The sequence below is a fragment of the Lepus europaeus genome, chromosome 12 (assembly GCF_033115175.1).
Source record: "Lepus europaeus isolate LE1 chromosome 12, mLepTim1.pri, whole genome shotgun sequence".
In the NCBI taxonomy this organism is placed as follows: domain Eukaryota; kingdom Metazoa; phylum Chordata; class Mammalia; order Lagomorpha; family Leporidae; genus Lepus; species Lepus europaeus.
This window is the reverse complement of record NC_084838.1, coordinates 75862952-75890063: the sequence shown is the minus strand read 5'-3', so window position 1 is coordinate 75890063 and position 27112 is coordinate 75862952. Positions and strand designations below refer to the sequence as shown.

General features: G+C 43.0%; 1 protein-coding gene and 1 pseudogene across 2 annotated transcripts in view; both read right to left on the bottom strand.

Moving 5' to 3' along the window:
• Positions 1–27112, bottom strand: part of PIP5K1B (phosphatidylinositol-4-phosphate 5-kinase type 1 beta) — a 324487-nt gene that overhangs the window by 243710 nt on the left and 53665 nt on the right. The window lies entirely within an intron of this gene.
• On the bottom strand, positions 15690–16884 carry LOC133771033 (26S proteasome regulatory subunit 4-like; annotated as a pseudogene).

Sequence of the window (27112 nt, the reverse complement as noted above, 5' to 3'; positions counted from 1 at the left end):
AGTCCACTGGGGGAATTGTACATAGGGAAGTCATACTGTCCAGTTGGTATTTGAAACAGCATTGAAAGAAGGCAAGAGTGGAGGCAGAAAGGTGGGTTAGGAACCAATGGCAAAGGCACAGACAAGAGATTATTGGACTAATAAACAGTGGCCATGGAGAGAAGATGGATTCAGGAGGTTTTGGAAGCAGTAGCAGTAAGATTTGCAGATAGATTAAATTTAGATGGTGAAAGAAGTATGTCAAGAACTTTTTTTTTTTTAACTTAAATTAGGTAGATAGTAGTGTTACTTTCTGAATCAGAGAAGGAACATATTTAGAGGTATAGAAATTAATAATTCTGTGTTGATTGTTGTATTTGATTTGGAGGTGGCAATTAGATAGCCACATGGATACGTGAACTGAAAGACAGTTCATTTTTTGTCCAGTCCCCTTTTTCTTGTTGAAGCAAGATCCAGAGAGGATAAGCGACAAGTTGTTGAGTAATGGGAACCACTACTAGAATCCAAGTCTATTGGTTTCTTTCAGTTGATGTCTCTTTCCACTATATCTCAGACAACTTTTATTTGAAGTTCCTATAAAATATAGATCCTGATGTTAAAAGTAATCATTAACTATTCACATCTACAGTTATACAAACTGATTTACATGATTTCTAAGTGCCAGATGCCATACAAAATGTTTCACATCCAATCTCAGTTAATATTCATATCAGTGGGTATTATTATTATTATTATTATTGCCTTTACCTTTCAGGAAAAACAGACACTGAGATTAAGTAACGTCTGCCCCAAGCCAGAGCATAAAGCTGTCTCCTGCAGGCATGATAGCATTTTAGGAATGGAGGAAAACAATTCCAGATTGTGCATGGCTTTGGGAAGGCACTGTGTCTGAGACAGGGCTCGAAGGATAGGTAAGATTTTAACAGATGACACTCCGTCCTGAAGGGGCAGGAGATTGTAAAATAGGGAGTAAAGCTAATATATGAAATATATAGAGAAGAATAAGTGATGTGAAAAAAAAGCTGGACGTAGAAGAGGGAGTCAGAAGATGGAGTTCTAATTCCAAGGAGTGCCTGCATTTATCATGTGGGGCAACAGGGCTCTTATGCAGATTTCTGAAAAGAGAATCAGCACAACAAGAGAAATGCTTTGTGATCTGCCTTGTAGAGTCAAGTCAAAGAATCTCTGGTGAAAAGAACCAACACTTTCTAAGCACCCACTCCCTTCCAAGCACTTTAAACACTCCATAGTCCCACTTAATCCTCATTGCAATCTTACAAATTAGGCACTGTCATGCTCATTTTATAGAGTGACAACTGAAGATCAAAAATTGCAAAAGGCCCAACAACCAGTACAAGGGAGGACAAAACTCTGAACCAATCTGAATCAAGGTCTCATTGCAAAAATCTATATTCTTTTTGCTGAATTGTGTAAGCGTTACAGAAGGAGAATCTGGTGGTTAATTATGAGATGAAGAGAGGGTCTAAAAACAAAGTTTTAGCAGGAGGAGATGGGTTTCGGAAACAGCAAGGCAACAACAGAACCTGATTGCCTGGATGTGCAGAGGATGAAAAGGGAGATGTTACAAATGAATGAAGTTCTGCCTGCGCCGTGGCTCACTTGACTAATCCTCTGCCTGCAGCGCCGGCACACCGGGTTCTAGTCCCGGTTGGGGCGCCGGATTCTGTCCCGGTTGCCCCTCTTCCAGTCCAGCTCTCTGCTGTGGCCAGGGAGTGCAGTGGAGGATGGCCCAAGTCCTTGGGCCCTGCACCCGCATGAGAGACCAGAAGGCGGCACCTGGCTTCTGGCCTCCGATCAGCGCAGCGCACCGGCCATAGCGGTCATTTGGGGAGTGAACTAACGGAAGGAAGACCTGTTTCTCTGTCTGTCTCTCTCACTGTCTAACTCTGCCTGTCAAATTAAAAAAAAAAAAAAAAAAAAAAAAAAAAAGACAGCACAGTGTTGGTGATAAATCCCTAAAATCAAACATCTATGCAATTTGGTTCTAGCTTAAACATACCTATTAGTTGTTCTTAGCTGTTTTTCCTGTTTCTACTCTTGTCCCTACAGTCATCTACCCAAAAGGCAAGGTAATATTACAAAAAAAATTGAATGGTCGTTTTTGTGTTCAAAATCCAGAGCTGAAGTTATTACAACAGCCCCCACAGCCCTATTTGATGAGGGTCCTTGCCATCCTCTTGGCCTTGTTTCCAACTCCTCTTCCCCTCGCTTTGTCTCTTCCAGCTGCAGAGGCCTCCATACTTTGCTCTGGCCCCTTCCTCCCCTTCCACTCTTCTCCCAGTGGCTGTCCACTCTGCTCAGTCCCTGCAGGTCTCTGTTCAGGTATCACTGAGAGGCATTCCCTGACACTAAATCCACCCTGCCCCTTATAAAAAGCAACGGCTTTCATTCCATGCCTCTTACCCTAATTTTCCTCCTGCATACCACATGACATACATGAATGTATTTTCTTTCCTTTCACCGCCCCTTCCCCCCATGAGAATAAGGCCTTTGCTTTGTTCCCTGTTGTACGCTTAGTATCTAGAGCAGGCTTGGCCTACAGTGCTCAATAACTCTTGTTGAATCACTGTATGAATGGATGGATGGACCAAATGGACCTCTGTTCCAAAGAGGAGAGAACTCTATCATTTGAAGGCCTAGCCTAACAGACTTTTCTATGCTGATCCTAAGGGCTCCTTACTTTTACAGTTTTGGTTGTTTTTTTTTTAAGATTTACTTATTTGGGGGGCTGGTGCTGTGGTGCAACAGGTTAAGCCACCGCCTGTAATGCCAGCATCTCATATGGGTGCTGGCTTGAGTCCCAACTTCTCCACTTCTAATCCAGCTCCCTGCTAATGTACCTGGGAAAGCAGTGGAAGATGGCCCAAGTGCTTGGGCCCCTGCATCCACCTGCAAGACCCCGATGAAACTCCTGACTCCTGGCTTTGGCCTGTTTCAGCCCGGGTGGTTGCAGCAATTTGAGGAGTAAACCAGAGGATGGAAGATCCTTCTCTGTATCTTCCTCTCTTTTTCTCTCTCTTGGTAACTTTGCCTTTAAAATAAAATAAATCTTTAAAAAATGAAAGATTTATTTATGTATTTATGGGAAAGGCAGAGTTATAGAGAAAGAGGGAGACAGCGAGAGATCTTCTATCTGCTAGTTCACTCCCCAGGTGGCTGCAACAGCCAGGACTGAGCCACGCTGGAGCCAGGAGCCAAGAGCTTCATCCAGGTCTTCCTGTGATGGCTGTAAGGGCCCAAACACTTGGGCCATCCCTTGCTGCTTTCTCCAGGTCATTAGCAGAGAGCTAGATCCGAAGTGGAGCAGCTAGGACAGGACCCGGCGGCCATATGGATGCCAGCCATGAAGCGTGCAGCTTTGCCCCATGTGCCACAGTGCAACCCACAGTTCTTTTTTCCTTCCATCAGGAATACTGTTTTAATTATAATGGCCCCTGGTCTAAACAGGTTAACTAAGGTTAACATGCAAACTAAGAAACTGAAGTCCCAAATTTCCATTCTTTTTCAACCATATCCTGATACTTAATAGAATTAAAATGCTCAGTGCTGAGTATTCTAAGGAGTGTTTAATATACTGAGTTACTGCTTCCTTTCAAAAGACTCGAGGACAAATACCATAAATGCAGTGCAGCCTGTTGCCAATGAATGATGGCAGAGGCAGGATCCAAGAGACCTCCGAGTCAGTTCACCTTCTGGTTTTACTCTGTGAATTACACACTGCGCTTACAGAGCTGCGATTCATGCTCACTCCTAAGCCATAGAACCAGACATCTATGCAGTAGTCAAACTTTATTGTGATTACCATTAGATTACTAAACTAACAGTTGTCTTTTGATCCCTAAGGGCAGCGTTTTGCTATTAAGCCTCCAAGCATATGAGAAGGCCAATTTCCACCTCTGAATCTGTAATCAGTGAATGTGAAACATGAATGTGTGTGCACATGTATGATCTGAGGTGGGTGGTAGGTATGCACCACACTACCATAACCTAGGGGGGGAAGCAGAGGTATTCAGAAATGCTAGATGGTACAAATGTTTGGGGAAAATGTTTTCCGTACATACTAAAAAAATGTATGCACACAGGATGACTAAGCAATGCCTCTCCTGGATATACACCCAAGAGAAACTTGTGCTTATGTCAACGCTAAGACATGTACAAGAACCTCCCTTACATGATTATTTATTGTAAGCCTAAACTGGGCACAATCCACACATCCCTCAACAGTTGAAGCAGTGAGTATATGATGCAATGGAACCTTTTCCTCAGCAACATGAAAGGACTGCAGGATGATACTGAATAAACATAAAAGAGCACGTACATGACTGTTTTTATCAAGTTCAAGAATAAGGCAGAAGTTGAGGCCAGTGCCGCAGCTCACTAGGCTAATCCTCCGCCTGCGGCACCAGCACCCCGGGTTCTAGTCCCAGTTGGGGCGCCGGTTCTGTCCTGGTTGCTCCTCTTCCAGTCCAGCTCTCTGCTGTGGCCCGGGAAAGCAGTGGAGGATGGCCCACGCTGGGCTCTGCACCCGAAAGGGAAACCAGGAGGAGGCACCTGGCTCCTGGCTTCAGGTTGGCACAGTACACCAGCCATAGTGGCCATTCGGGGGGTGAACCAACAGAGGGAAGACCTTTCTCTCTGTCTCTCTCACTGTCTAAGTCTGCCTGTCAAAAAAACCAAAAAACCAAAAAAACAAAAAACAAACAAACAAACAAACAAAAAAAACAAAAAACAAGAAGAAGAAGAAGAAGAAGTCAAAACAGTGGTTATCCTTGGGACTGCTGACCGGGCTGGGTGTGAGAACATGCTCCAGATCCAGATCTCTATGCTGGTTACATAAGGGTGCATGTTTTTAAAAACAGATCCAACCACGGCCGGAATCTTGGTGCAGCAGGTTAAGCTGTCGCCTGCAGCGCCAGCATCCCATATGAGCGCTTGTTCGAGTTCCGGCTGCTCCACTTCAGATCCAGCTCTCTGCTAATGGCCTGAGAAAGCAGTGGAAGATGGCCCAAATATTTGGGCTCCGGCACCCTGTGAGGACCCTGATGAAGCTCCTGGCTTCAGCCTGGCTCCAGCCTGGCTCAGCCCTGACCATTGTAGCCATTTGTAGAGTGAACCAGCAGACGGAAAATCTCCCTCTCTCTCTCTAACTCTGCCTTTCAAATAAAACATAAAATCAAATATTTTTTTTTGGTAAGTTCACTGAAAGTAGAATTAAAAGGTAAATTTATTTTGGTGCAAAAAGATTGAAATTCATAGTTTTTTCATAATACACATTTCCCATAAATTTTCTGTAGACTTCCCCTTGTGTGCACGGATCTCAATATTTTATTTGCACCAAAATAAGCATCTTTTAACTGCATCTTCCATGAACTATTTGAAGCACCTAAAAATACTTAAATTGAAAATGTTACTGTTCAAATGGAAGTAAAACAGCACTGGGAACTTGGAACCTACATAGAGAAGAGACTAGATTGTGAACATACTTCAGTTGGAAGACACTTTTTCAGGCAGTAACCATGAGTCAATACCAGATTGGAAGGCTGACCTTCCAAACCTCTGACTGAGGACAGCATCCGTGGAAGAGGAGCTAGCTGGCCTGGGCAGTGCAGGGACAGGAGACAGGAGCAGCTGAGTTTCACTGGGGCCCTAAACAGCAACACACTCCAGCAGCCTCACACCAGCAGCCCAGAGGCCATCACAGGTCACTCGGAGAACCACTATGTCTCCTCGGCCCTGTTCTCACACTGTGCTCAAAGTCACTCACTGCTAAGAAGGGACAGGGAGGAAGCAAAGTGCATTACATTGTACTGACGTTTATTTTCTCACTGGCAGTCTTTGAGTATTCTATCCAAGCACAGTCAGCTCTGTTGCCTTCTTAGTGGTTTCCCTGGCAAAATCCATGGAACAACACAATTAAAGTCGTACCCAAGGAACTCAATCAGCAGCTGTTAGGCCCTAAGTGTAGAACGAGAACCGTGTTTCAAGACTCGATGCTGGCCACAATGAACTTACTCTCTGAACACGATGAAAGAAAAACCAACCATCCCAGAAACGTAGCAACCACTTACCCCACAGACAATTACTGAGAGCACATTTAGGGCAGTGTTCTCCAGATTGCTTAAAACCATCCTCAAAACTTGAAAGCAACAGCAAGGAATAGAAAATCAAGGCAGAAGTTTATCAAGGGGCTATACTGACCCATCTAAGTTCATTTAAAATAGTATTCTTGTATTTATTGATGAAGTCCATTTTCCTTAGCACCAGATGAAAAGGCTATATTGTTTGATAGAACTATACTGGGTTGGGGATTACATTTGATTTTGTATTTTTCAAATTGATATATAGTATGTACTGCTATGGTATAGTATCAACTTTCAGTTTTGATTACAGCCAAAACCCATGGCACCATCACAGGAAGTCATACTTCATATGGGAGTAGAGAAGGGGAGAAGAGGGCCACAGGGAATTGATGGAAGAAGCTTACAGCCAAGTTCATGGAAACAAATACACATTAGTTGCAGTTACTCTATTCAATCTGTTCAATTCTTTCAAGAAGAAATAGCAGGGAAAATGTTAAAATATTAAATAGCCATCCATGGTGTGGGCGTTTGGTGCAGTGGCTGAAACTGCCTCTTGCGATGCCACCATACTCTATCAGCGTGCCTGGTGCAAATTCTGGCTGCTCTGCTTCCAGCCCAGCTTCCTGCTGATGCACACCCTGGGATGCAGATGATCGCTTAAGTCCTTGGGTCCCTGGCACCCTTGTGGGAGACCCAGATGGAGTTCTGGGCTCCTGACTTCACCTGGTCCAACTCTGGAGGTTGTGTGCATTTGGGAAGTGAACCAGTGGATCAAAGATTTCTTTCTTTCTCTCTCTCTCTCAAATAAAATGTAAATTTAAACAAAGATTTTAAATAGCCACCCAGTCTGCAGTTTCATTTTCATTAATCTTTTAAATGAAAACAAGGTCTGTACTGTTCCTTGTTTCTCATGATTTTAAACCTTTAGGCAGTGTCCATCTTTGACATTGAACTCTTCCTAAGCCATAATCCAAGATTATCATCAGTTATTCCTTTCCACAGATGTTGCTCTCTGCCTGCCTGCTGTCTTTCCTTTGGAAGATAAATCCATTTGTCAAAAAGAAAAAAGAAGTTATAGTTTTATGTAAAATGCATGAAGTTAACTTTACAACTTACAAAGCTGCCAATCTAGCTGTATTTCAACACTGGGTTGCTGAAGAAACTTCGACAAAGACTCAACATGTTTGAGCACAAAGGACAAATACAAAGAACTACAACTGCGACAACTACTCTTGCAGCACTGTGACCTCATGCAAGTCTGCCAACATCTCTGGGCATCATTTTCTCATGTATGAAATGCAACACAGCCTCACTCTTGTGAGGATCAAATAATATAGTGCCCAAAATAGGCCCCACAAACAGTAAAGGCCTTACACAACCAGCATTCGTTCTTTTATCAACATGCTCAGTGCCCTGAGCACAGAATGATTCTTCCCACTCGTGTACCACCTTCCCCAGGGGACTTTGCTTCCTCATTTCAGTTTGTGTGGAAGGAAATTCTCTCTTCATCACCTTCCCTGAGCCTTAGTAGTTTCAGAGCCACACATGTGCTGTGGCCTAAGAAGCATGAATAGAAAGGTTCATACACAAACACGGAGAGTTCCTGAGCAGGAATAATGGGCAAAACCACACTTCTGGGATCTTCACTGCCTGGCTCTGTGTGTCTGCGAAGAGGTGGATGCCATGGGGTAAGAGGCCATCAAATACCTAAAGTGCAGCTGCACACGGAATGCCATTCCCTGCAGCCAGCCCTTTGCTAATCCACACAGCAGCGTCTACTCCCGGCAGTGCTGAACTGTGCCGTTGGGACTAATCCCAGAGGCTTATTCTTATTTATTCATTTGAAATCCTGATTTGAATTCCTGCTGTCATGTCACTGTCCTTCTTGGCATACAATAAACTGCACACAGACACACACTGATAGTACTCAATGAAACGCTGAACCCAGCCTCTCCCAAAGAAGAGTAAAGCAAGAAACTGGAAAAAGATTCGAGACGTCGAACAGTGACCGATACCATTGGTGCGTCTCTCCCTCCAGGTAGCTGACACTTAGAGGCAGGCTTTAAGGAACAGGACAAATGTTCAAACGAGTTTGAAGCACATGCCCCAAATCTAAAGCTGACTAAGGAAAACACTTAAAGTAAATATCTTGTCGATAGCGGGTGATGACTCCTGCAGCCATGAGGAACCTAACCTCCAAGACTCTCAAATACAGCAATGCTCATTAGTGAGAGAGAGGGCAGTTCAGGGACTGCCACTGTGGTGCGGTGGATTTCAGGCCAGTGCTTGTGGTGCCAGTATCCTGCATTGGAGTGCTCTGCTTCTGATTCATCTCCCTGCTAACACACCCTGAAGGCAGCAGGAGACGGCCCAAGTACTTGGGCCCCTGCCACACAAGCAGGAGAACCCACATGAGGCCTGGTTCATCCCCAGCCATTGCAGCCATCTGGGGAGTGAACCAGAGAATGGAAGCTCACTTTCTCACTCTCCTCCTCCCACTGTAAGTCTGCCTTTCAAATAAATAAATCTTAGACAAAAGAAGGCATATTATTGGATTTTCTCCTTTCTTACAGCTTGGCTTCAAGCTACACACAAGTAAATGTATCACAAAGGGACCAAGTATGCTTGGTGCTCTGATGTTCCCCTTCTCATACAAGCTAATCTATCAACTCAACAGCCACAATTCAGTGTCCACGTGATTTTCTCCCCCACAGCACCATTTGCTGATAGGAAATGACTTCTTATTACCCAAGGAGTTTGGATACTGGAAAGTTCACACTTAGAAGCAGTACAGATTTTTCTTCTTTGCTCTTTTGAAACTGAAAAGTCTGCAACAGGTTTCTTTGCATTGTGACTCGTGCTGTCATCATTATCATGATCACACAACGGAAATTTACAGGTGGTAAGAGCACAGGTGCCAGATAACTTTCTCAGTGTCTTCAATGTTCACTCTCTGTCTCAACCCTGTCTCTGCGGTTACCATCCTCATTCCACAGTTGAACAGGAGACAGAGCGGTTAATCATGTTGCCAAAGGTGATGAAACTAGGTAAGTGGTAGAGAAATCTGAGCCGAGGGATCTGGATTCTGAGGCTAAATGAGTCAGTCGGTTTGGCAGAGTAAGAGAGGAGACGGTACACTCCCAATCTGTCAGTTCACTCCCCAAACCCCTGCAGTGACCACGGCTAAGCTAGGCTTGAAGCCAGCAGCTAGGAAGTCAGTCTGGGACTCCCACGTGGAAAGCAAGGACCAAAGCACTTGAGCCATCACCTGCTGCCTCCCCAGGTGCACACTAGCAGGAAGCTGGAAATGGGAGCAGAGCTGGGATTTGAACCCAGACACTCTGCTATGGGATGTGGGCATCTCAACAGCTGGGTCAAATACCTGCCCTTGAGGCTGAGCTCTGGATCACCACTCCCCACAGGGAACACACCTGCAGTCCTCAAACCTGCCCTTTTCATGGTGTTTCACATTATTGTCCAAGAATGCTGGTAGAGCTAATGTGTACAGGATAACCCTCTGCTTATCAAACACAGACATGAGGGACCTATAGCTATGCATGAACTGATAGATACTATCAGCACTACAAAAATCTTACAGTTAGTAAGTGCCCAATTTGTCCCAAGGCAGTCAGGAAAACTAATGCAAAGGGTACAAACACAGACTATCCGATCTCAAAGGGGCTTTATAAATTGCCTACACTAACCTTTAACAGCAAAGAAACTGAGGTTCAGAGAGAAGCAAAGATTTCCTCAAGGTCATAAAAGTGTCACAGGGGTGGGTATTCAGCACAGTGGCAAAGACATCACTTGCGAGGTGTGCATCCTCTATCAGAGAACCTTGGTTCAGGTCCTTACTCTGTTCCCCATCCCAGCTTCTTGGCAATGCACCTCCTGGGAAGCAGTGGTGATGGCCCAAGTACGTGGGTCCATACCATCCACAAGGGAGACCCAGATTGAGATCTAGGCTCCTAGCTCTGACATGGCCAAGTGAAGCCCAGGCTGCTGTGGGCATCTCGGGAGTGAACCACAAGATGAAAGCTCTCTGTTTTTCTGCCCTTCAAATAAATAATAAAGAAACAAATATTCCAGAAAGTAGCTTTTTCTTAAAAAAAAAAAAAAGGCATCTTAGAATTAGTCCTGCTTCCCACCTTTGCTCCCTGGATTCCCCTTAAATTCCAAACTCTTTGTCTATGCAACAGCATCTACTTCCATAGTCTTATGATCAATATGCTGATACCTCTCAGGGTTTTATCTCTGACAGAATTGACCTAGAGATTGTCACGTGTCTACTGGCATTCCCACTGTTATGTTCCATAGGTTCTTCAAAATCATGTAGTCTATGAAGTCAACTCACTGTTCCGTATCCAAAATCTGCTACTTTCTAAAAGAATGAATTGCACACACCAATCTTGTGCTAGATTCTCCCTCTCCTTCATCTTTATTTATATTTATAAGGTGGCACACAGCAGGAAGAGGAGGAGGAAGACCACATTGCCTCTCCTGGGGAGCTGAGACTTCATGCAACTCAGGCCTTCCTGAGGGACAGGGGGAAGTCTCTGTGTCTTTGCTAACTGCATCCTGCTGGACACCTAGGATGCCAGGTCGGCCCAGTGACTGGATGTGGCAGTGTGATGACATTTCACCACATAAGAGAAAGCACCAGGGGCCAGTCCTGTGGTGTAGCGGGTTAAAGCCCCACCGGCTGCTCCACTTCCAATCCAGCTCTCTGCTATGGCCTGGGAAGGCAGTGGAAGATGGCCCCCACGTCCTTGGGCCCCTGCACCTGTGTGGGAGACCTAGAAGAAGCTCCCGATTCCTGGCTTCAGATCAGCTCAGCTCTGGCCATTGCAGTCATTTGGGGAATGAACCAGTGGATGGAAGATCTCTCTCTCTCTCTAGTTATACTACTCTCTCTAACCTTGTCTTTCAAATATTTTTAGTATATGTGCTGAAGTGAGCACATGTCTTTCAAATAAATAAAATAAATCTTTATAAATAAAAAATAGACAAAGCACAAGAGAAGGTCCCTACATTTTCAGTCAGAAGCAAATGACATTTCTCCACAGAATAAATTGTCAGGAGTGGCAAAACTTAAGAGGATTTCTGAATGCAGCCCATCCCTGCTGCTTGTTACATGTAAGATAAAGGTCACCTATCACACATGGCAACAACACTGAAGACACAAGGACTGTGATTACTTGGGGGCTGGGGGACAGAGAAGGGGTAATAATAGAGGTACCTGGTGGTAGCGGAGAGGAAGCAGAAAAACTCAGATGGCAGGAGTTACATATTTTTTTTTTTAGCCATTTTTATTTGAAAGGCAGAGTTACAGAGAAAGAGAGGGAAAGACAGAGAAAGATCATTCGTCCATCTGCCCACTCCCCAAATGGCCACAATGGCTAGGGCTGGGCCAGGCTGACGTTAGGAGCTTCATTCAGGTCTCCCATATGGGTGCAGGGACCCAAGCACTTGGATCATCTTCTGCTGCTTTCCCAGGCACATTAGCAGGGAGCTGGGTTGGAAGTGGAGCAGCCAGGACATGAACCAGTGTCCATATCAGATGCCAATGCTGCAGGTGGTAGCTTAACCTGCTGTGCCACAGTACAAGGCCTCGAGGAGTTGCATCTTAAGGAGATGGTGGGAAATGCAGGCAAATATATAGACAAGTTTTCAAAAATAAAGCCTGGCTGGTGCTGCAGCTCACTAGGCTAATCCTCCACCTGCGGCGCTGGCACACCGGGTTCTAGTCCTGGTCGGGGCATCAGATTCTGTCCCGGTTGCCCCTTTTCCAGTCCAGCTCTCTGCTATGGCCCGGGAGGGCAGTGGATGATGGCCCAAGTCCTTGGGCCCTGCACCCGCATGGGAGACCAGGAGAAGCACCTGGCTCCTGGCTTCAGATCAGCGTGGTGCGCCGGCTGCAGTAGCCATTTCGGGGGTGAACCAATGGAAAAGGAAGACCTTTCTCTCTTCTCTCTTTCTACTCTGCCTGTCAAAAAAAAAAAAAAAAAAAGAATGAAAGAAAGACAAAAAATAAATAAAGCCTAATTCTAATTCAGAAAACACTTTCCTAATTCTGACTAGGTGCCAGGTACCCTGCCAAGCATGCTCCTGCAGAACAAGTGGAGAGCAAGCCATGTGACGCCACCGTGACCAGTCACAGCAGGGCTCCTGAGGGCAGGATCTACTCAAGCTTTTCCTTCCCTGAGAAGTCAAAGTGGGAAGAGCACAGCTGATGATACAGAAGAAAAGATAATTGAGACAAAAGGCCCTAAAGTGGATCAAGGGATATGGAATTGAGGGAACAATAACAGATGATAAGTATTTATTTAAAGTCTATAAAATAAACTTTGGCTTTAGATTAGCCAAATCAGTAAACTACACTGCTCTTTTTTATTCATAAATAATAGCTACTGACACTTTGAGACTGCTGCTTACGTTTAATCTGCTCCATCACTGACAACATAAAAGCTTTCACCTTCCTTCAGCACAAATGAAGAGAAAATGCAACAAATGCTATCGCTTCGGCAATAGCTAAGCAGATCTGACCATCAGACAAAAGCTATAAGCTAGCAGAAGGAAACCACAGCGTGACCACAAAAAACTTGTCCCATTTTTTTCCTATTTAATTTGCTTTTGAAAAACTTGAAATCTAAAGGCTCAATTAATCTTAATGATGTAATGCATTCGTTACAAGCTGCGGACTTAAGAAGGCACAGAAGATGTAGACAATGAGCTCCCCACAAAGGTGGCCCTTTATCTTCTGTATTAATTTTAAAATAAATTTTCAATTAAGAAAGTAGCATGAGAGGAGTGGATGTTTAACCTAGTGGTTAACACACTTGCATTCCACATAGGAGTTCCAGCTAAGGCACACCCTGGGAAGCAGAGTGATGGCAAGTAACTAGAACCCTACCACCTGTGTGCCACCCTTGACTTAAAGATTTATTTTATTTAATTGAAAGAAAGAGTTACAGAGAGAGGTAGAGACACAGAGGTCTTCCATCCGCTGGTTCACTACCCAGATGGCCACAATGGCCGGAACTGTGTCGATCTGGAGCCAGGAGCCAGATGCTTCTTCCAGGTTTCCCACGTGGGTGCAGAGGCCCAAGGACTTGGGCCATCTTCTACTGCTTTCCCAGGCCATATCAGAGAGCTGGATCAGAAGTAGAGCAGCTGGGTCTCGAACCAGCGCCCATATAGGATGCCAGCACTTCAGGCCAGGGCTTTAACCCCCTGTGCCACAGCGCCAGCCCCTACTCTTCACTTTTGTTCCTGGCTCCAGGCTTCCACCTGGCCCAGCCCCAGATGTTGAGGCAATGTGGAGAATAAACCAAAGTATAGGAGCTCTCTGTATCTTAAATAAGTTATAAATACATAAATAAATTAATTAACATGAGAGAACTAGAGAAGTATTCTGGTAATGAACAAGTGGTACATTTAGTGAAACAAGTTATGTCTTAATTTGTTCAAAATCTTCCTGTATATTTAAAGTACCAGAAGTCATATAAATTCTACTTATTTTGATTTTAAAAAAAGGTTTAAATCTTTCTTTTTACTCAGGAAAGTATGTCAGACTTGTTCTGATAAACTGATTTTATTATATTTACAGTAAATTTCATTGACATATTTACATGTTCCACTTCTGATTCAGCTCCCTGCTAATGAGCCTGGGAAAGCAGCAGAAGATGGCCCAAGTGCTTGGGCCCCTGCACCCACGTGGGAGACCTGCATGAAGCTCCTAGCTCTTGGCTTCAGCCTGGCCCAGCCCCTATCTCATATGTATATATAAAAAAAGACCATTTGGCGTTTTCAACCAGTTTTGAAAGCCTGCCTTTGCTCTGTGCTTACACAAGGTAGTAATGGGATCATTCATCAGGTTTACACAGGACAACTGTGGTTTCTATCAGTTGTCTCTATTAAAATTCCCTTCAATAATTTACATGATCACCCTACGTAATAAGAGCAGCATCTCTGTACGCTGCAACAATTTACTGAGGCACCTGGGACTTGCACTTCAGTTTTAAAGAGAACCTTTTGGTACTCTTTTCATTTCTTCCATGGTTACCGACGTAGGCTCGCTCTCCTGGGAGCCACTCTAATTAAGTCAATTTTCTTAGAAATACTATCCACTTCATCTATCTCCAAGGTGTTTCACCTAGCACCTGCCAAATTTCATTATTTTCTCTCCTCTGATATCTGATGTCACTGATTTTTTGTCTTTTAATAAAAGATATTTGTTAATTATACAAAAATTTAAAAATATAGACATTTAGAAAATCACCCATAACCCCATCACTCAAAAGTAATTACTTTTGATATTGTCATGTAAAACATTCCAGCTTTTTACCTGTCTATACATCTACCTATCTATATGCACACAGGCTGATTAACTTGCTCTTTCCAGATTGCATGCTGTGAACATCTTTTCCGTGTCTACAAACCCAGAGTTACAGCTTCAATCTCAAGAGTTCTGAAACATGGCCATCCCATAACCTTCTCCAATATGTTCCTGACAATACAAGATGGGTAGAATGTGAATTTTTAGGAACTATTTTTAACAATAATGCAGTGAACACGATGTAATATTTTGGAGTGCTTATTATAATTATAGGACAAATTATTGAAAGTGGAAGTGCTAAGCCAATGACAGATACACTTATACTTAAAATAATTTTTTTCTTATAAGAAATAAGCATGCTTCTTACATGAAAAAGTAGCAAAAACAAAGATTTTATGTAATCCATTACCCAGGGACAGCCTCTGTTAACATTTTGCTATAGATGTCCACAAGTTTTAATAAATGCTGGGTTTGTGTGTGTGTGTGTGTGTGTGTCTTTATATGGGAAAGAGCACACATTTTTGGGAAAGAGTGAGCAGTGACCAAAAGACACCTCCCACTCGATACACAGGATTTTGCTAATATTCTCTTTAGATTTTTATTTATTTATTTATTTTGACAGGCAGAGTTAGTGAGAGAAAGAGACAGAGAAAGGTCTTCCCTCTGTTGGTTAACTCTCCAAATGGCTGCTACAGCTGGCGCGCTGCGCTGATCTGAAGCCAGGAGTAAGGTGCTTCCTCCTGGTCTCCTAGGCGGGTGCAGGGCCCAAGCACTTGGGCCATCTTCCACTGCCCTCCCGGGCCACAGCAGAGAGCTGGACTGGAAGAGGAGCAACCGGGACAGAATCTGGCACCCCAACCGGGACTAGAACCTGGTGTGCTGGCGCCACAGCCGGAGGATTAGCCAAGTGAGCTGTGGCACAGGCTTCTCTTTAGATTTTTAAAAAAGATTTATTTGAAAGAGTGAGATCTTCCATCCACCGGTTCATTCCTCATATGGCCACAAGGGCCAGAGGTGGGCTGATCTGAAGCCAGGAACCAGGAGCTTCTTCCGGGTCTCCCACACAGGTGCAGGGGCCCAAGGACTTGGGCATCTTCTACTGCTTTCTCAGGCCATAGCAGAGATCTAGATAGGAAGTGGAGCAGCCAAGACTCGAACCAGCGCCAATATGGGATGCCAGTGCTGCAGGCAGAGGCTTTACCTGCTACATCACAGTGCTGACCCCTGTTTAGATTGTTTTGAAATCTTTATTATTTCATTCTGCATTCTCTCAAGGCCATCAGACCAGCTTCTGCACATGTTGCCTTGATGTCAGCACCAAGGAAGTCATGTTTAGCCATGATCATGTTGTACCATGGGCCAGCATCATCCGGCTCATGTCAATCTGAAAGATGCACTTCTTAGTCTTGCCATCAGGGAGAGGGAACTTGATCTTCCTGTCAATGCAGGTGTCGTAAGTGCTGGATCCAGTTTCGATTTGGTTGGTAGTCATAACAACTTTTATATCTCCTGTTGCATCAAATCCATCCAGCTACTTCCACAGTTCCAGCATTGTTTGCTGAATCTCTCTTTTACTGTCAGAATTTGAGTCATATCTTTTTGTCCCATTAGCATAAATTTCCTCAATAAACACAATGGATGGGTGCATGTTCTCTGGCAATGCAGAACAATTCCCGTACAAGCTTGGGCCCATCACATAGGTGTTTCTGAATAAGGTCAAAGCCAACCATTCTCAAGAAAGTGGCCGAGGCTTGGTTTTCACCTGTGCCAGTCTGAATGTAGAGCATGACCCCTTGGGGAGATTTAGCCCCATCATTTCATAAGACTCTGGGTGGGTGAGGAAGCTCCACGGATTCCTTAATTTCCTGGATTTGGCTGTCCATCCCTGGTCCCCAGTATCGGCATGGGTCTCTTGAGGGGACTTTTCCGCCTCCATCACTGTGACCAGGGGATCCGTGTCATCCACCAACACCTCTGTCACAGCATGCACTTTGTGGCTGAGCAGGACGAGCAGCCTGGTGCCAGCAGACCCTTGTCCACAAATGCAAGGAGGCTGACACAGCGTTCTGACCCCATGGAGGTCAACACTCTGGTGTGGTCATAATCGATGATCTCCTCCACGGTTCCTACTGACACCGGGGTCCCTCTCAGGCCACCCACCTTTGCTCTTTCCTCCTCCTGCTTTTCCTCTGTGGTTTTATTCGTTCCTGATTTCTGACGATCTCTTGCTGCAAGACGACATAGTCTTTAATTCTAACTGCCGTAATTTTTCAGCACTGAGTGTGAGGTGTTACCAGTGGCAGCTTGTGGCAGTATCTGGTCCCTTTGTAGTCTTCTTAGTCCCCAATCTGGCTGGTACAGGAGGTCTACATTTCTTTTTCTTGTCCTTGTTGTCCCCTTCTTGCCACCTCCAGGGCCACAATCACTACTCCGATGTGGACCCATCCTGACTCAGCCACTCGAGTTACCACTGCCGGGAGTGCCGGGCTGCTTCTTTTAACCACAAATGAGACCACACTCACACATACTGGTCTGTCACTTACCTACCTTCCTGCACTGCCTAATTGTACATGGCTTCAAGATAGTCAATAGATAAAAGAACTGTAATTTGATTGTCTACTAATGGAAATTTAAGGTGTTTCCAATATTTGTTATTATAAATAATGCCATAATAAATAGTGTTTCTTTATTTTTTGCCCCCTTGTTCAATCAGTTTCTTAGGCTAAATTCCCAGACGTGTTACTGCTAGATCAGAGGACAAAGACTTCAAGGCTTTTATGAACAGATCATCCATAAGAATGTCTGCATCAATTAACATTTCTCAACAGATCCAAGACTGATTATTCTACACATTCACATCAGCCTTGGCATTCTTCTTCTTAGACTCAGATAATAAAAGCACTCTGAGTTTTTATTTTAATTTTTTTAAAATTAACAAAATTAACAGGTATTTTTATGTGCCTTGTGGCCTTTCCCAATAAGTTAGCAAGTTGCTTTATATTATCTATTAGTATCTAGTTATACATCAAATAGCCAAAATGTATTTCTTAAAATCGGGTCGTACTTCACTGGAGAATTTTTAAAAAGAGAAAGAAAAACATGTCTGTACTTCTAAAAATAGCTCTGGTGTTCCTGCTTGGTATTTTGCTTTAAGTTTATTCCAACTCAGACAAGTGAGAACAACCATTTTCTCTACATTAAATAAAAAAAAAGGTTGTACCAGGCAAAATTATCAAAGTTTTTTTTCAGAGCACAGAATTCAGTATAGCACAGGTCCACTCCAGAAGTTCCAGTGTAATAGGCTCTTTAATAAATATCATACAGTCTCATCTCTAGCTGCTCCAGGGAGCAGAGCATTAAAATGACACTACAGGAAAGCTCTGTTCCTCTCAACAACCAATATCTGCAAGGTTTGAAGTATTAAAGATTGGGGTTACAGTTTTTCTCAGAGCTTTCATTTTTAAATAAGCACCCATTATGAACAATTGTGACTGATTTCCTTTGGAATAAAAAAACGGTGAACATTTTTTTTTTTAAATGGTTAAGAACAAATGACCTGCAAGTGAATCCAAGATAATGAGCAGTGATTGTAACATTCCATCAAAGCATTTTTGTTGAAATGCTTTAAAAACAATATTCAGAATACAAATTCTTCCCACCAGAAAAAGAATACATACTCCAAAACACACTCCATTTATAAACACCAGTTTTATTTTAAAATGTATATGTATAAAATGCTTCAGTGTTCCTAGCAGCCATAATTCAAGTAACTAAACATAATTATCAGTTTCAAACAGGAAATCAACTTTTTGGGCTATACTGAAGTTTATGGTTAAGAGATGTGACTAGGAGATCACAGAATAATGATAAAGCAAGAAAACATTTATTTTCATCAATTCTAACCAGAATAAATTTTTTGTCTTTTTTAGCATTATTTGTTTGTTTTGATAAATTGTTGCCTATTTTATCCAACTTTGTAATGCTTGGCAAAATGTATAAAGTCATATTATAGCATTAAATGGTGGCATAAGCATTCAGTAAAATAAATGTTTATGTTCTTAAAGCATTCATTAGAAAGATACTCAAATTCTAAAGGCTTGTGTTAGTACCTTGATAAAAGGTACTATTATTCAAATATAGCAACTATGTGACACAAATCTTTTCTTCCTTCTCTTCATATTAAATAATTAAGTCTGACCTAAAATTTTTTTATTTATTATTTATTTTCATTTTATTTTAAAGGCATAAGTAAGAAAGAAAGAGACAGAGATGTAACCACCTTTGATTTTCTGGTTCAGTATCCAAATGCCTGCAATAGCTGGGGCTGGGCCAGACTTAAGCCAGGAGCCCTGAACCCAACCAAGGTCTCCCACATGGGTGGCAAGGACCCAAGTACTTGAGCCACCGTCTGCTGCCTCCCAGTATGTACATAAGCAGGAAGCTGGGACTGGAAGCAGAGCTGGGACTCAAACCCAGGCATTAGCATGTGGGATACAGGCATCTCAACACTGTTCCAAATACCTGCCTCCATGAGATTAATCTTATCTTCTCCACTCATTTCCTGAACTACAGGTCTCCAAAAATAATGTATTTCAAAATCTAGTGCAAAAGATGATTAAAAGAACAGATTAGGAAAATAAGATGACATTTGGAGATGGAAAGGCCATTCTATATAATTAGTACTGCTAATTGACCCTCAGTGGATGGGCTTACCTGACTTTTCCCAGAAGTAAGACACTGATTAACTCCTCATGAAATGAATAAATGAATCCAATGGAGATCATTTATTGTTGAGATTAAATAATCCCCAAAAATATCACCAAAGAGCGGCCAACCAGAATAAGAACCAAATCAAGATAAATTGAAAAGTCAAGTCATCCCTTAGACAAAGGTGCTAAGACAAAGGTGATTAAAAAACAAAAAACAAACAAAAACAACAACAACAACAAAAACAAAACCAAGGTGTGGGAGCTATCTGAAAAAGAGTTACCTGCAAAATAATAGAGGCGAAAATCAGAGAGCATCTCTTGCATTTCCAGATAGGATGGGGTGCCCTGAAGCAGGTGCTGGGAGAAATCTCATGTCTGCAGACTCAAAGCAAGTGTGCAAAGTGGTACCACCGGGTTGACAATGCCTGCTGAAACCAGCCCTGCAAAGCATTAATCGGTATCCACAGCAACTCTTCTTATCCTCGTTTAGGAAACCATTTGACATTAACCCAGGAGCTCAGGGAGGTTAAGCAAGCCACAGGAAGAAAACAGCTCCTCACTGCCTTCATGACTACACCAGGCTGAGTGGTTTCCATTTTGGGTTTAACTGACAAAATGGCATTTTTCATCATTAGTCTTTCTGATGATTTTTGAGTCGCCTAGATCAACTCACCAGGGTCTAGTCAACCTTGTGAGATGACAACACCACGCTTATAGACCTATAAGGCTACAAACTGCATTTTTTAAAACCTTGAAAAATTCCCCCAGGTAACAATACTACATCAAAGCTCCTTAGCATCAGCTACCCAGTCTGCCTTCTTTTTCAATCTCAACTACTATCACAATTGTGGTCATTACCATCAGCAACATCAAAGCTAACGTTTCTTAAGTGCTCTCTAAATTGGGTCAAGACCTGTCCTGAGCATTGTGCACTTGATACTTCATTTAAAACTGACAAAACCGATGGAGAACATAGTGTTGTTTTCACTATTTTACTAATGGGGAACACAAGGGTTAAAGCCTCTTCCCTCATCACCTCCCTGAAGACGTTCACACTTCAGCCACACTGAAATACAGTCAGCCTGCCATTTCTGTAGGTTCTTCAATCTGTGGATTTAACCAGCCATGGGTTCAAAATACAGGTGTGTATATTTGTTACTTATAACAAATATATATATTATACACACACAACTGCATTTGTATTGAACATATACAGACTTATTTTTGGCCATTATTTCCTAACAATATATTGCAACAACCATTTACATAGCATTTATGGTCTATTAGGACATCATAAGCAACCTAGAGATGATTTAAACCAATAGGAGGATGTGCATAGGTTAAATGCAAATTCAGTACCGTTTTATAGAATGACCTTGAGTATATATGGATTTTGCTCTCCTCAGGGTTTCCTGGAACCCGCCTCCTGTGTACACTGAGGGATGACTGTCTTTATAATTCTTGGTAAATGCAGTATGCTTTTGCACACACTTCTGCTCATTTGCCTAGACTATTGGCTTGGTCCAGAACACCACCCAACTTTTTCTTATCAGAGTATTTCCTACCAGTTCTTCAAAACTCAGATGAGGGAGAACACCTTCAGATGAACCTACCCAGAAACCTCAGTCTCTCCTAAGAAAAGTCAGATGTTCCGAGGTGTGTGCTACTTCCATGTGTGTCATCACTCATACGCAACATGAGAACTGGAAATCTGTTCCCCACAGGGCTACAGCCTTTCAAGTAATGCCATGCGCACTGCATAAGGTCTCAGGGTCTTTAATACACAACTCCAGATGGTGCCATTCATATAGCACCATAGAGAGTGACATTAAATGGCAACTGGTGAGGCTGCACAGTATGGCAGCTCTAAGGAGAGTTTCCCCACGCCTTCCCAGGGACATGGCACAGAGCAGGTATTCCTAAATGCTTCTAAATGTCTGAACAGCTGAAAGAAAGATCACCATAAATGTGAGCTTAATCATTGAACCCTCCCAACCAATTTGTTACCCTCCAAACCAACACTTAATATTGGAAAACCTAAATACCACCATCAACCTCAAGGTAAGTGCTAGCTTTGTTGCCCAATGTAAGCACTCAGAAACTATCTCCACATTGCCTCTTCTACATCAGTTTCTTATACATTTTCTTTAAATGTTCTCAGTGAATTTTGAAAATTTCCCTCTAAGACTTTGATAATTCCATCATTAATATGCAAATGGATATTACATTTCCACCAGAGATGCAAATAATTATAGTGAGAATAAGATGTAAGAATCAAGCAAGAGTGGACCAAAATGCAAATTAATCTAGTCCAATTTTTCTGTTTTAATGATCATGTTCACAAGGACATTATGACTCCACACTCAGAAAAACAACATTCTACAACATCCAACCACCTGCTCAACAGAGAGAAGAAAATTGTGCACTGAACTTTGGCAAACATTTATTATATCTCTGATTACAAGGGGAAAAAAGAGTGAGGCTTAGGCAATACATTTGCATATTCTTTTATAAAATTTTTTTCTTTGTTTTTTTAAATTTTAGCTCCCACATATAAGGGAAAACATGCAGTATTTGTCTTTCTGCGTCTGGCTTACTTCACTCAACATGATGTCTTCCAAAAGGACGCAGTTCCTGTTTTTCCATGAATAGGAACACGGTCCAATCTAATGAACCTTCAACATGTAAGCAGCATCAAGAAACAGACATTGAGGCAAGCTTTACTAAAGAGAAATCCTAGGACATATTTAGCCCCCACTTCCTCTTCAGATTCCTGCCATCTATTAGTTAACTTAGAGTGGCAAAAGGAATAAAAGGACAAAATTTATTAGCTCTGAAAGTACTGCTTGGGGCCGGCGCCATGGCGCAGGTTAATCCTCCGCCTGCGGCACCAGCATCCCATATGGGCACCGGTTTAGTCCCGGCTGCCCCTCTTCCAATCCAGCTCTCTGCTACGGCCTAGGAAAGCAGTAGAAGATGGCCCAAGTGCTTGGGACCCTGCACCCGCATGGGAGACCAGGAAGAAGAACCTGGCTCCTGGCTTCGGACTGGTGCAGCACTGGCTGTTGTGACCATCTTGGGAGTGAATAAGCAGACGGAAGACCTTCCTGTCTCTCCTTCTCACTGTCTGTAACATATACCTCTCAAATAAATGAAAACTTAAAAAAAAAAAAAAGAAAGTATTGCTTAAAACATTGAAAACTCAGAGACACAGCAACGTGACAGAACCATGGTCACCAAAGATGATCTCATGCTCACCCTTGGGCAGGTAACTATGTTATATTACATGGCAAAGGAGAGCCAACATTGTGCGTGCAATTAAGGTTGCTCACCAACTGAGTTTTAAGATTATCATGGATTATCCTGAACTCAGGTCCTCAACATGGAAGAGGCAGGCAGAGGTATCAGTGTCCAAGTAACAGTGTGAGCAACACTCAACCGCCTACTACTGGGCTTCTGCAAGGCAAGGAATGCAGTTGAGCTCTGGAATCTGCAAGGGGCACAAAGACAGGTTTTCTCCCAGAGCCTCCAGAAGGAAGGTGATCCTATAGACACCTTAACTTCAGCCCTGTCACACCAGTATGGGACTTTTGACCTCCAAAAATGTGAGATAATAAACTTGTATGACCTGTAATCACGACATCTGTGGAAATCTGTTTCAGCACCAGCAGGAAACAAACATGGGCAATTTCACCTGGAGAAGAAACCTATTGTTTCTCGGTTCTCTAAAACATGTCTTTATTCCCCCCAAGGAGAGCAAGAGCTCCTGCGGATGACCACACTGTCTGCTAGGGCTATTTTCTTCTCAACCATGACACCTCACAGCGTTGACTTGCACAGAAATGATCTGAAACACAAGCAAGCTGGTGTGGAATTTTGAGGTTTTGTGCATATAATCTTGACATTATCTGACAGCCAGAGGGAACTCAGAAAAGAAGAACACCTGGGCCACTGCCTACAATTAACTAACAAAGACACCCAGACTGGAAGGCTTGGGCAGTACCACCCTCCAGGTCTCACAGCTAATTAACTGCAGAGTCAATTCCAGAATCTCTCATTCTCTCCCTCCCCACTCCTGTGACAATTCTCATCCGATTCCCCAATTCCTCATGTTTCTAGTAACTAGGATTAGATGTTGCGCGCTCAACTAAAGCAGCCACATTCGTGTTTCCAGGAGGTTGAAAGCATCAAGAGGAACACTGAAGGACAGAACTCTCCAGAACACTTCAGACGAAGCCAAAATGCATTTTTATCTCCTGTCATCAAGATTTGGCCAAAATGAGACTTTGGCATAAGTTCGTTGTGTTTAAGCCTATTTATGAGCTAAGCAGGATGCTACTACATGAATGAGGGTGAAGCTTTAAGTAAAATTGTCATAGTTTTTCAGATTCTTATAACTTTTTGGACATTCTGAAGGTAAGGACAGAGAAATAAGTATATGAGGTCTCTACTAGTTAAATGTTAAGCTACATTTCAAAGAAAGATCCCAGCAAAGTGAAGTGACCTTTGTGGTATATCCCAAGACTCACAATTGTCTTTAAGTCCCAACCACCAGGTAAAAACAACTTATTCAGACAGATGTGGGTATCAATTCTCCTTTCCAGAGAGTTCCAGCCTCAGTAGCTCAGAAGAAACCTACTGTACGCAGGGTGTAGATAGTTCCTGTCTTACTGTCTATTCCAATCATAATGCATTGGCTTAGTCCCGTTCCTGTTTTTGGCACTAATGACTTCTGTTCATCTGCCCCAGGCTAGAACGTATGGTTAAGACCACTGTTTCAGGGGCCAGCGGTGTGGTACAGTGGGTTAATGCCCTGGCCTGCAGTGCCAGCATCCCATATGGACACCGGTTTGAGATCTGGCTGCTCCACTTCCAATCCAGCTCTCTTCTGTGGCCTGGGAAAGCAGTAGAAGATGGCCCAAGTCCTTGGGCCCCTGCACCCATGTGGGAGACCCAGAGTAGGTTCCTGGCTCCTGGCTTCGGATCAGTGCAGCTCTGGCTACTGAGGCCAACTGGGGAGTGAACCATCAGATGGAAGACCCCCCCTCCCCTTCTCTCTCTGCTTCTCCTCTCTCTGTGTAACTCTGACTTTCAAATAAATAAATAAATATTTTAAATAAAACGACTGCTTCAGACAAAAAGGTTGGCAACAACATGTGTAGTCCTCATTAACTAGAAGTAGTTTTACTGACTTGTGAAGCACAACGGACAGATGACGCACTCCAAAGACAGCTGTGTTCATGACAGTTATGTGAATTGTGCCGTGGAGCTAAGACCATAGGTCTTTTTGCACACCAAAACTGCTTTATATTATATTTCTAAGTTTAACCTGTTCAAAAATTCAAACCCTTAAAAGATCTCCAGATGTCCTAAGATAATTAACAATTTTAAAAATGCAGCTCTGGCAAACCCTGTTTGCTGCCTGAAGTTTTTTTTTTTTTTTTCCTTCGTTTTTTGCAAAGGCCTTGTTTTAGAACATTGCTGTCTAGCAGAAACTTTAATGCAAGCCACTCAAGTAGTTGTACATTTTTTAGTAGTCATATTTTTTAAAAGTTCAAAGAAACAGGTGAGATTTTAATAATATGTCTTACTTAACGCTTTATCAGAAACATCCTTTCAGTGTATAATCAGTAAGAAAACTAATGCAAGATCTCATTGCTTCTAGTAATCCTCAAAATTTGGTAAGAAGTGTACACCGACTCATCTCATACATCTCATTTCAGATGCTAAGTTTCCACTGGAAACACCTGACTGTTTTAGTAGGTGTGTTCAGAATATTCACACCTAGTACAACTTTTGACGTCTGGATTTAGGGCAACTATTTTATTATTTGTTTTCTATTTTTCTTTTTTTTTGACAGGCAGAGTGGACAGTGAGAGAGAGAGAGAGAGAAAGGTCTTCCTTTTCCATTGGTTCACCCTCCAATGGCTGCTGCAGCCGGCACACCGCGCTAATCCGAAGGCAGGAGCCAGGTGCTTCTCCTGGTCTCCCATGGGGTGCAGGGCCCAAGGACTTGGGCCACCCTCCACTGCACTCCCAGGCCATAGCAGAGAGCTGGCCTGGAAGAGGGGCAACCGGGACAGAATCCGGTGCCCCGACCGGGACTAGAACCCGGTGTGCCAGCGCCGCAGGCGGAGGATTAGCCTGTTGAGCCTTAGCGCCGGCCCCTATTTTTCATTCTCATATATCCCCTTTATCATTCTATTTTGGGCAACTGTGAAGTTTAAGAAACCTAAATACAGATCAAGTATTTCTGGTGAAAACCTATTGTTTAAATTGCTATGTGAAGTACGTGTAAAATACATACTGGGTATTCTAAATTTCACATTTAAATTGATATGAGCAGTAAGTGTAAATACATACTGGGTATTTTATTTTTAACTAACAACACAAAATATATCACTAATTCCTAATACTGACTAAATGTTAAAATTATCAATCATTAAAATCAGTTGTACCTGTTTCTTTTTACTTTTTGAATGTGGATACTATAATATTTAAAATTACCTATGTGGCTCTCACTATATTTCAATTAAAAAGTGCTGTTCTAAAAGGATAGGCTGAGACATACACATAAATTAAAACATGGGCAAAAATAAAAGGTATCTCAGTGGTACAAATAAGAAATCACAGAGGATATGAGGGGCAGAAGGATATATGTGCACATTATCACATCATCTTCAAACTATGCAAAATCAAAGAAAAAATTATTTTGTAATTTCAATCCATTGAAATATAAGCATGATTAGGACAATCAGATGTTAAAAGTTACTTCCTTGTTGGTTATAAAATTTTTTAAAAGATTTATTTTATTTATTTGAAAGATAGAGTTATAGAGAGAGAGAGAGACAGAGAGGTCTTCCATCCGCTGGTCCACTCCCCAGATGGCTACAACAACCGGAGCTGTGCTGGTCCAAAGCCAAGAGCCAGGAGCTTCCTCCGGGTCTCCTGTGTGGGTGCAGAGGCCCAAGGACTTGGGCCATCCTCCACTGCTATCCCAGGCCATAGCAGAGAGCTGGACGGGAAGAGGAGCAGCCGGGACTAGAAGTGGCACCGGTGTGGGATGCTGGTGCTTCAGGCCAGGGCTTTAACCCACTGCGCCACAGCACCGGCCCCTGGTTGTTGGTTATAAATTTACAAATAGCCTTGGAAGGAAAAAAGGTAAACTAAGAATGAACGCAGACTTCATCACAACTACAACACATTTTTATATACCTTCTTTTTCCCACAAACATGGCAAGCTGACAAAATGAGAATACAGCAATTCACAAACTTTTTGCATGAAATATCTAATTCAAGTGCTCCCTCTTTCTGACACTGGTAACTAGAATTAGATCAGCTACACATTTCTATCATGAATATTACACACTGGAGGGAGACACACTATTGTGGTAAATAGGAGTCTGTGAAAATAGTGATATAAAATATCACATGGGCAAAGGCCCTTAAGAAAAACAAAAAACTCCCTGGAGTTTGATTTTTTTTTCTGACAGGCAGAGTGGATAGTGAGAGAGAGAGAGAGAAACAGAGAGAAAGGTCTTCCTTTTTGCCGTTGGTTCACCCTCCAATGGCCGCTGCGGCCGGCGCATCTCGCTGATCCGAAGCCAGGAGCCAGGTGCTTCTCCTGGTCTCCCATGCGGGTGCAGGGCCCAAGGACTTGGGCCATCCTCCACTGCCTTCCCATGCCATAACAGAGAGCTGGCCTGGAAGAGGGGCAACCGGGATAGAATCCGGTGCCCCAACCAGGACTAGAACCCAGTGTGCCGGCGCCGCAAGACTCGGAAGATTAGCCTGTTGAGCCACGGCGCCGGCAGGAGCTTGATCTTACAAATAAGATGAAGAACCCAGCCTCCTTCATGCTATTCTTTGTGCACAAGGGAATGAGTGCACACTGCTAATATATGGTAATGAGTGTGAGCTGACTGATCAAAGTTGTCAGAGATGGCCAGCTCCCAGAGGCCACC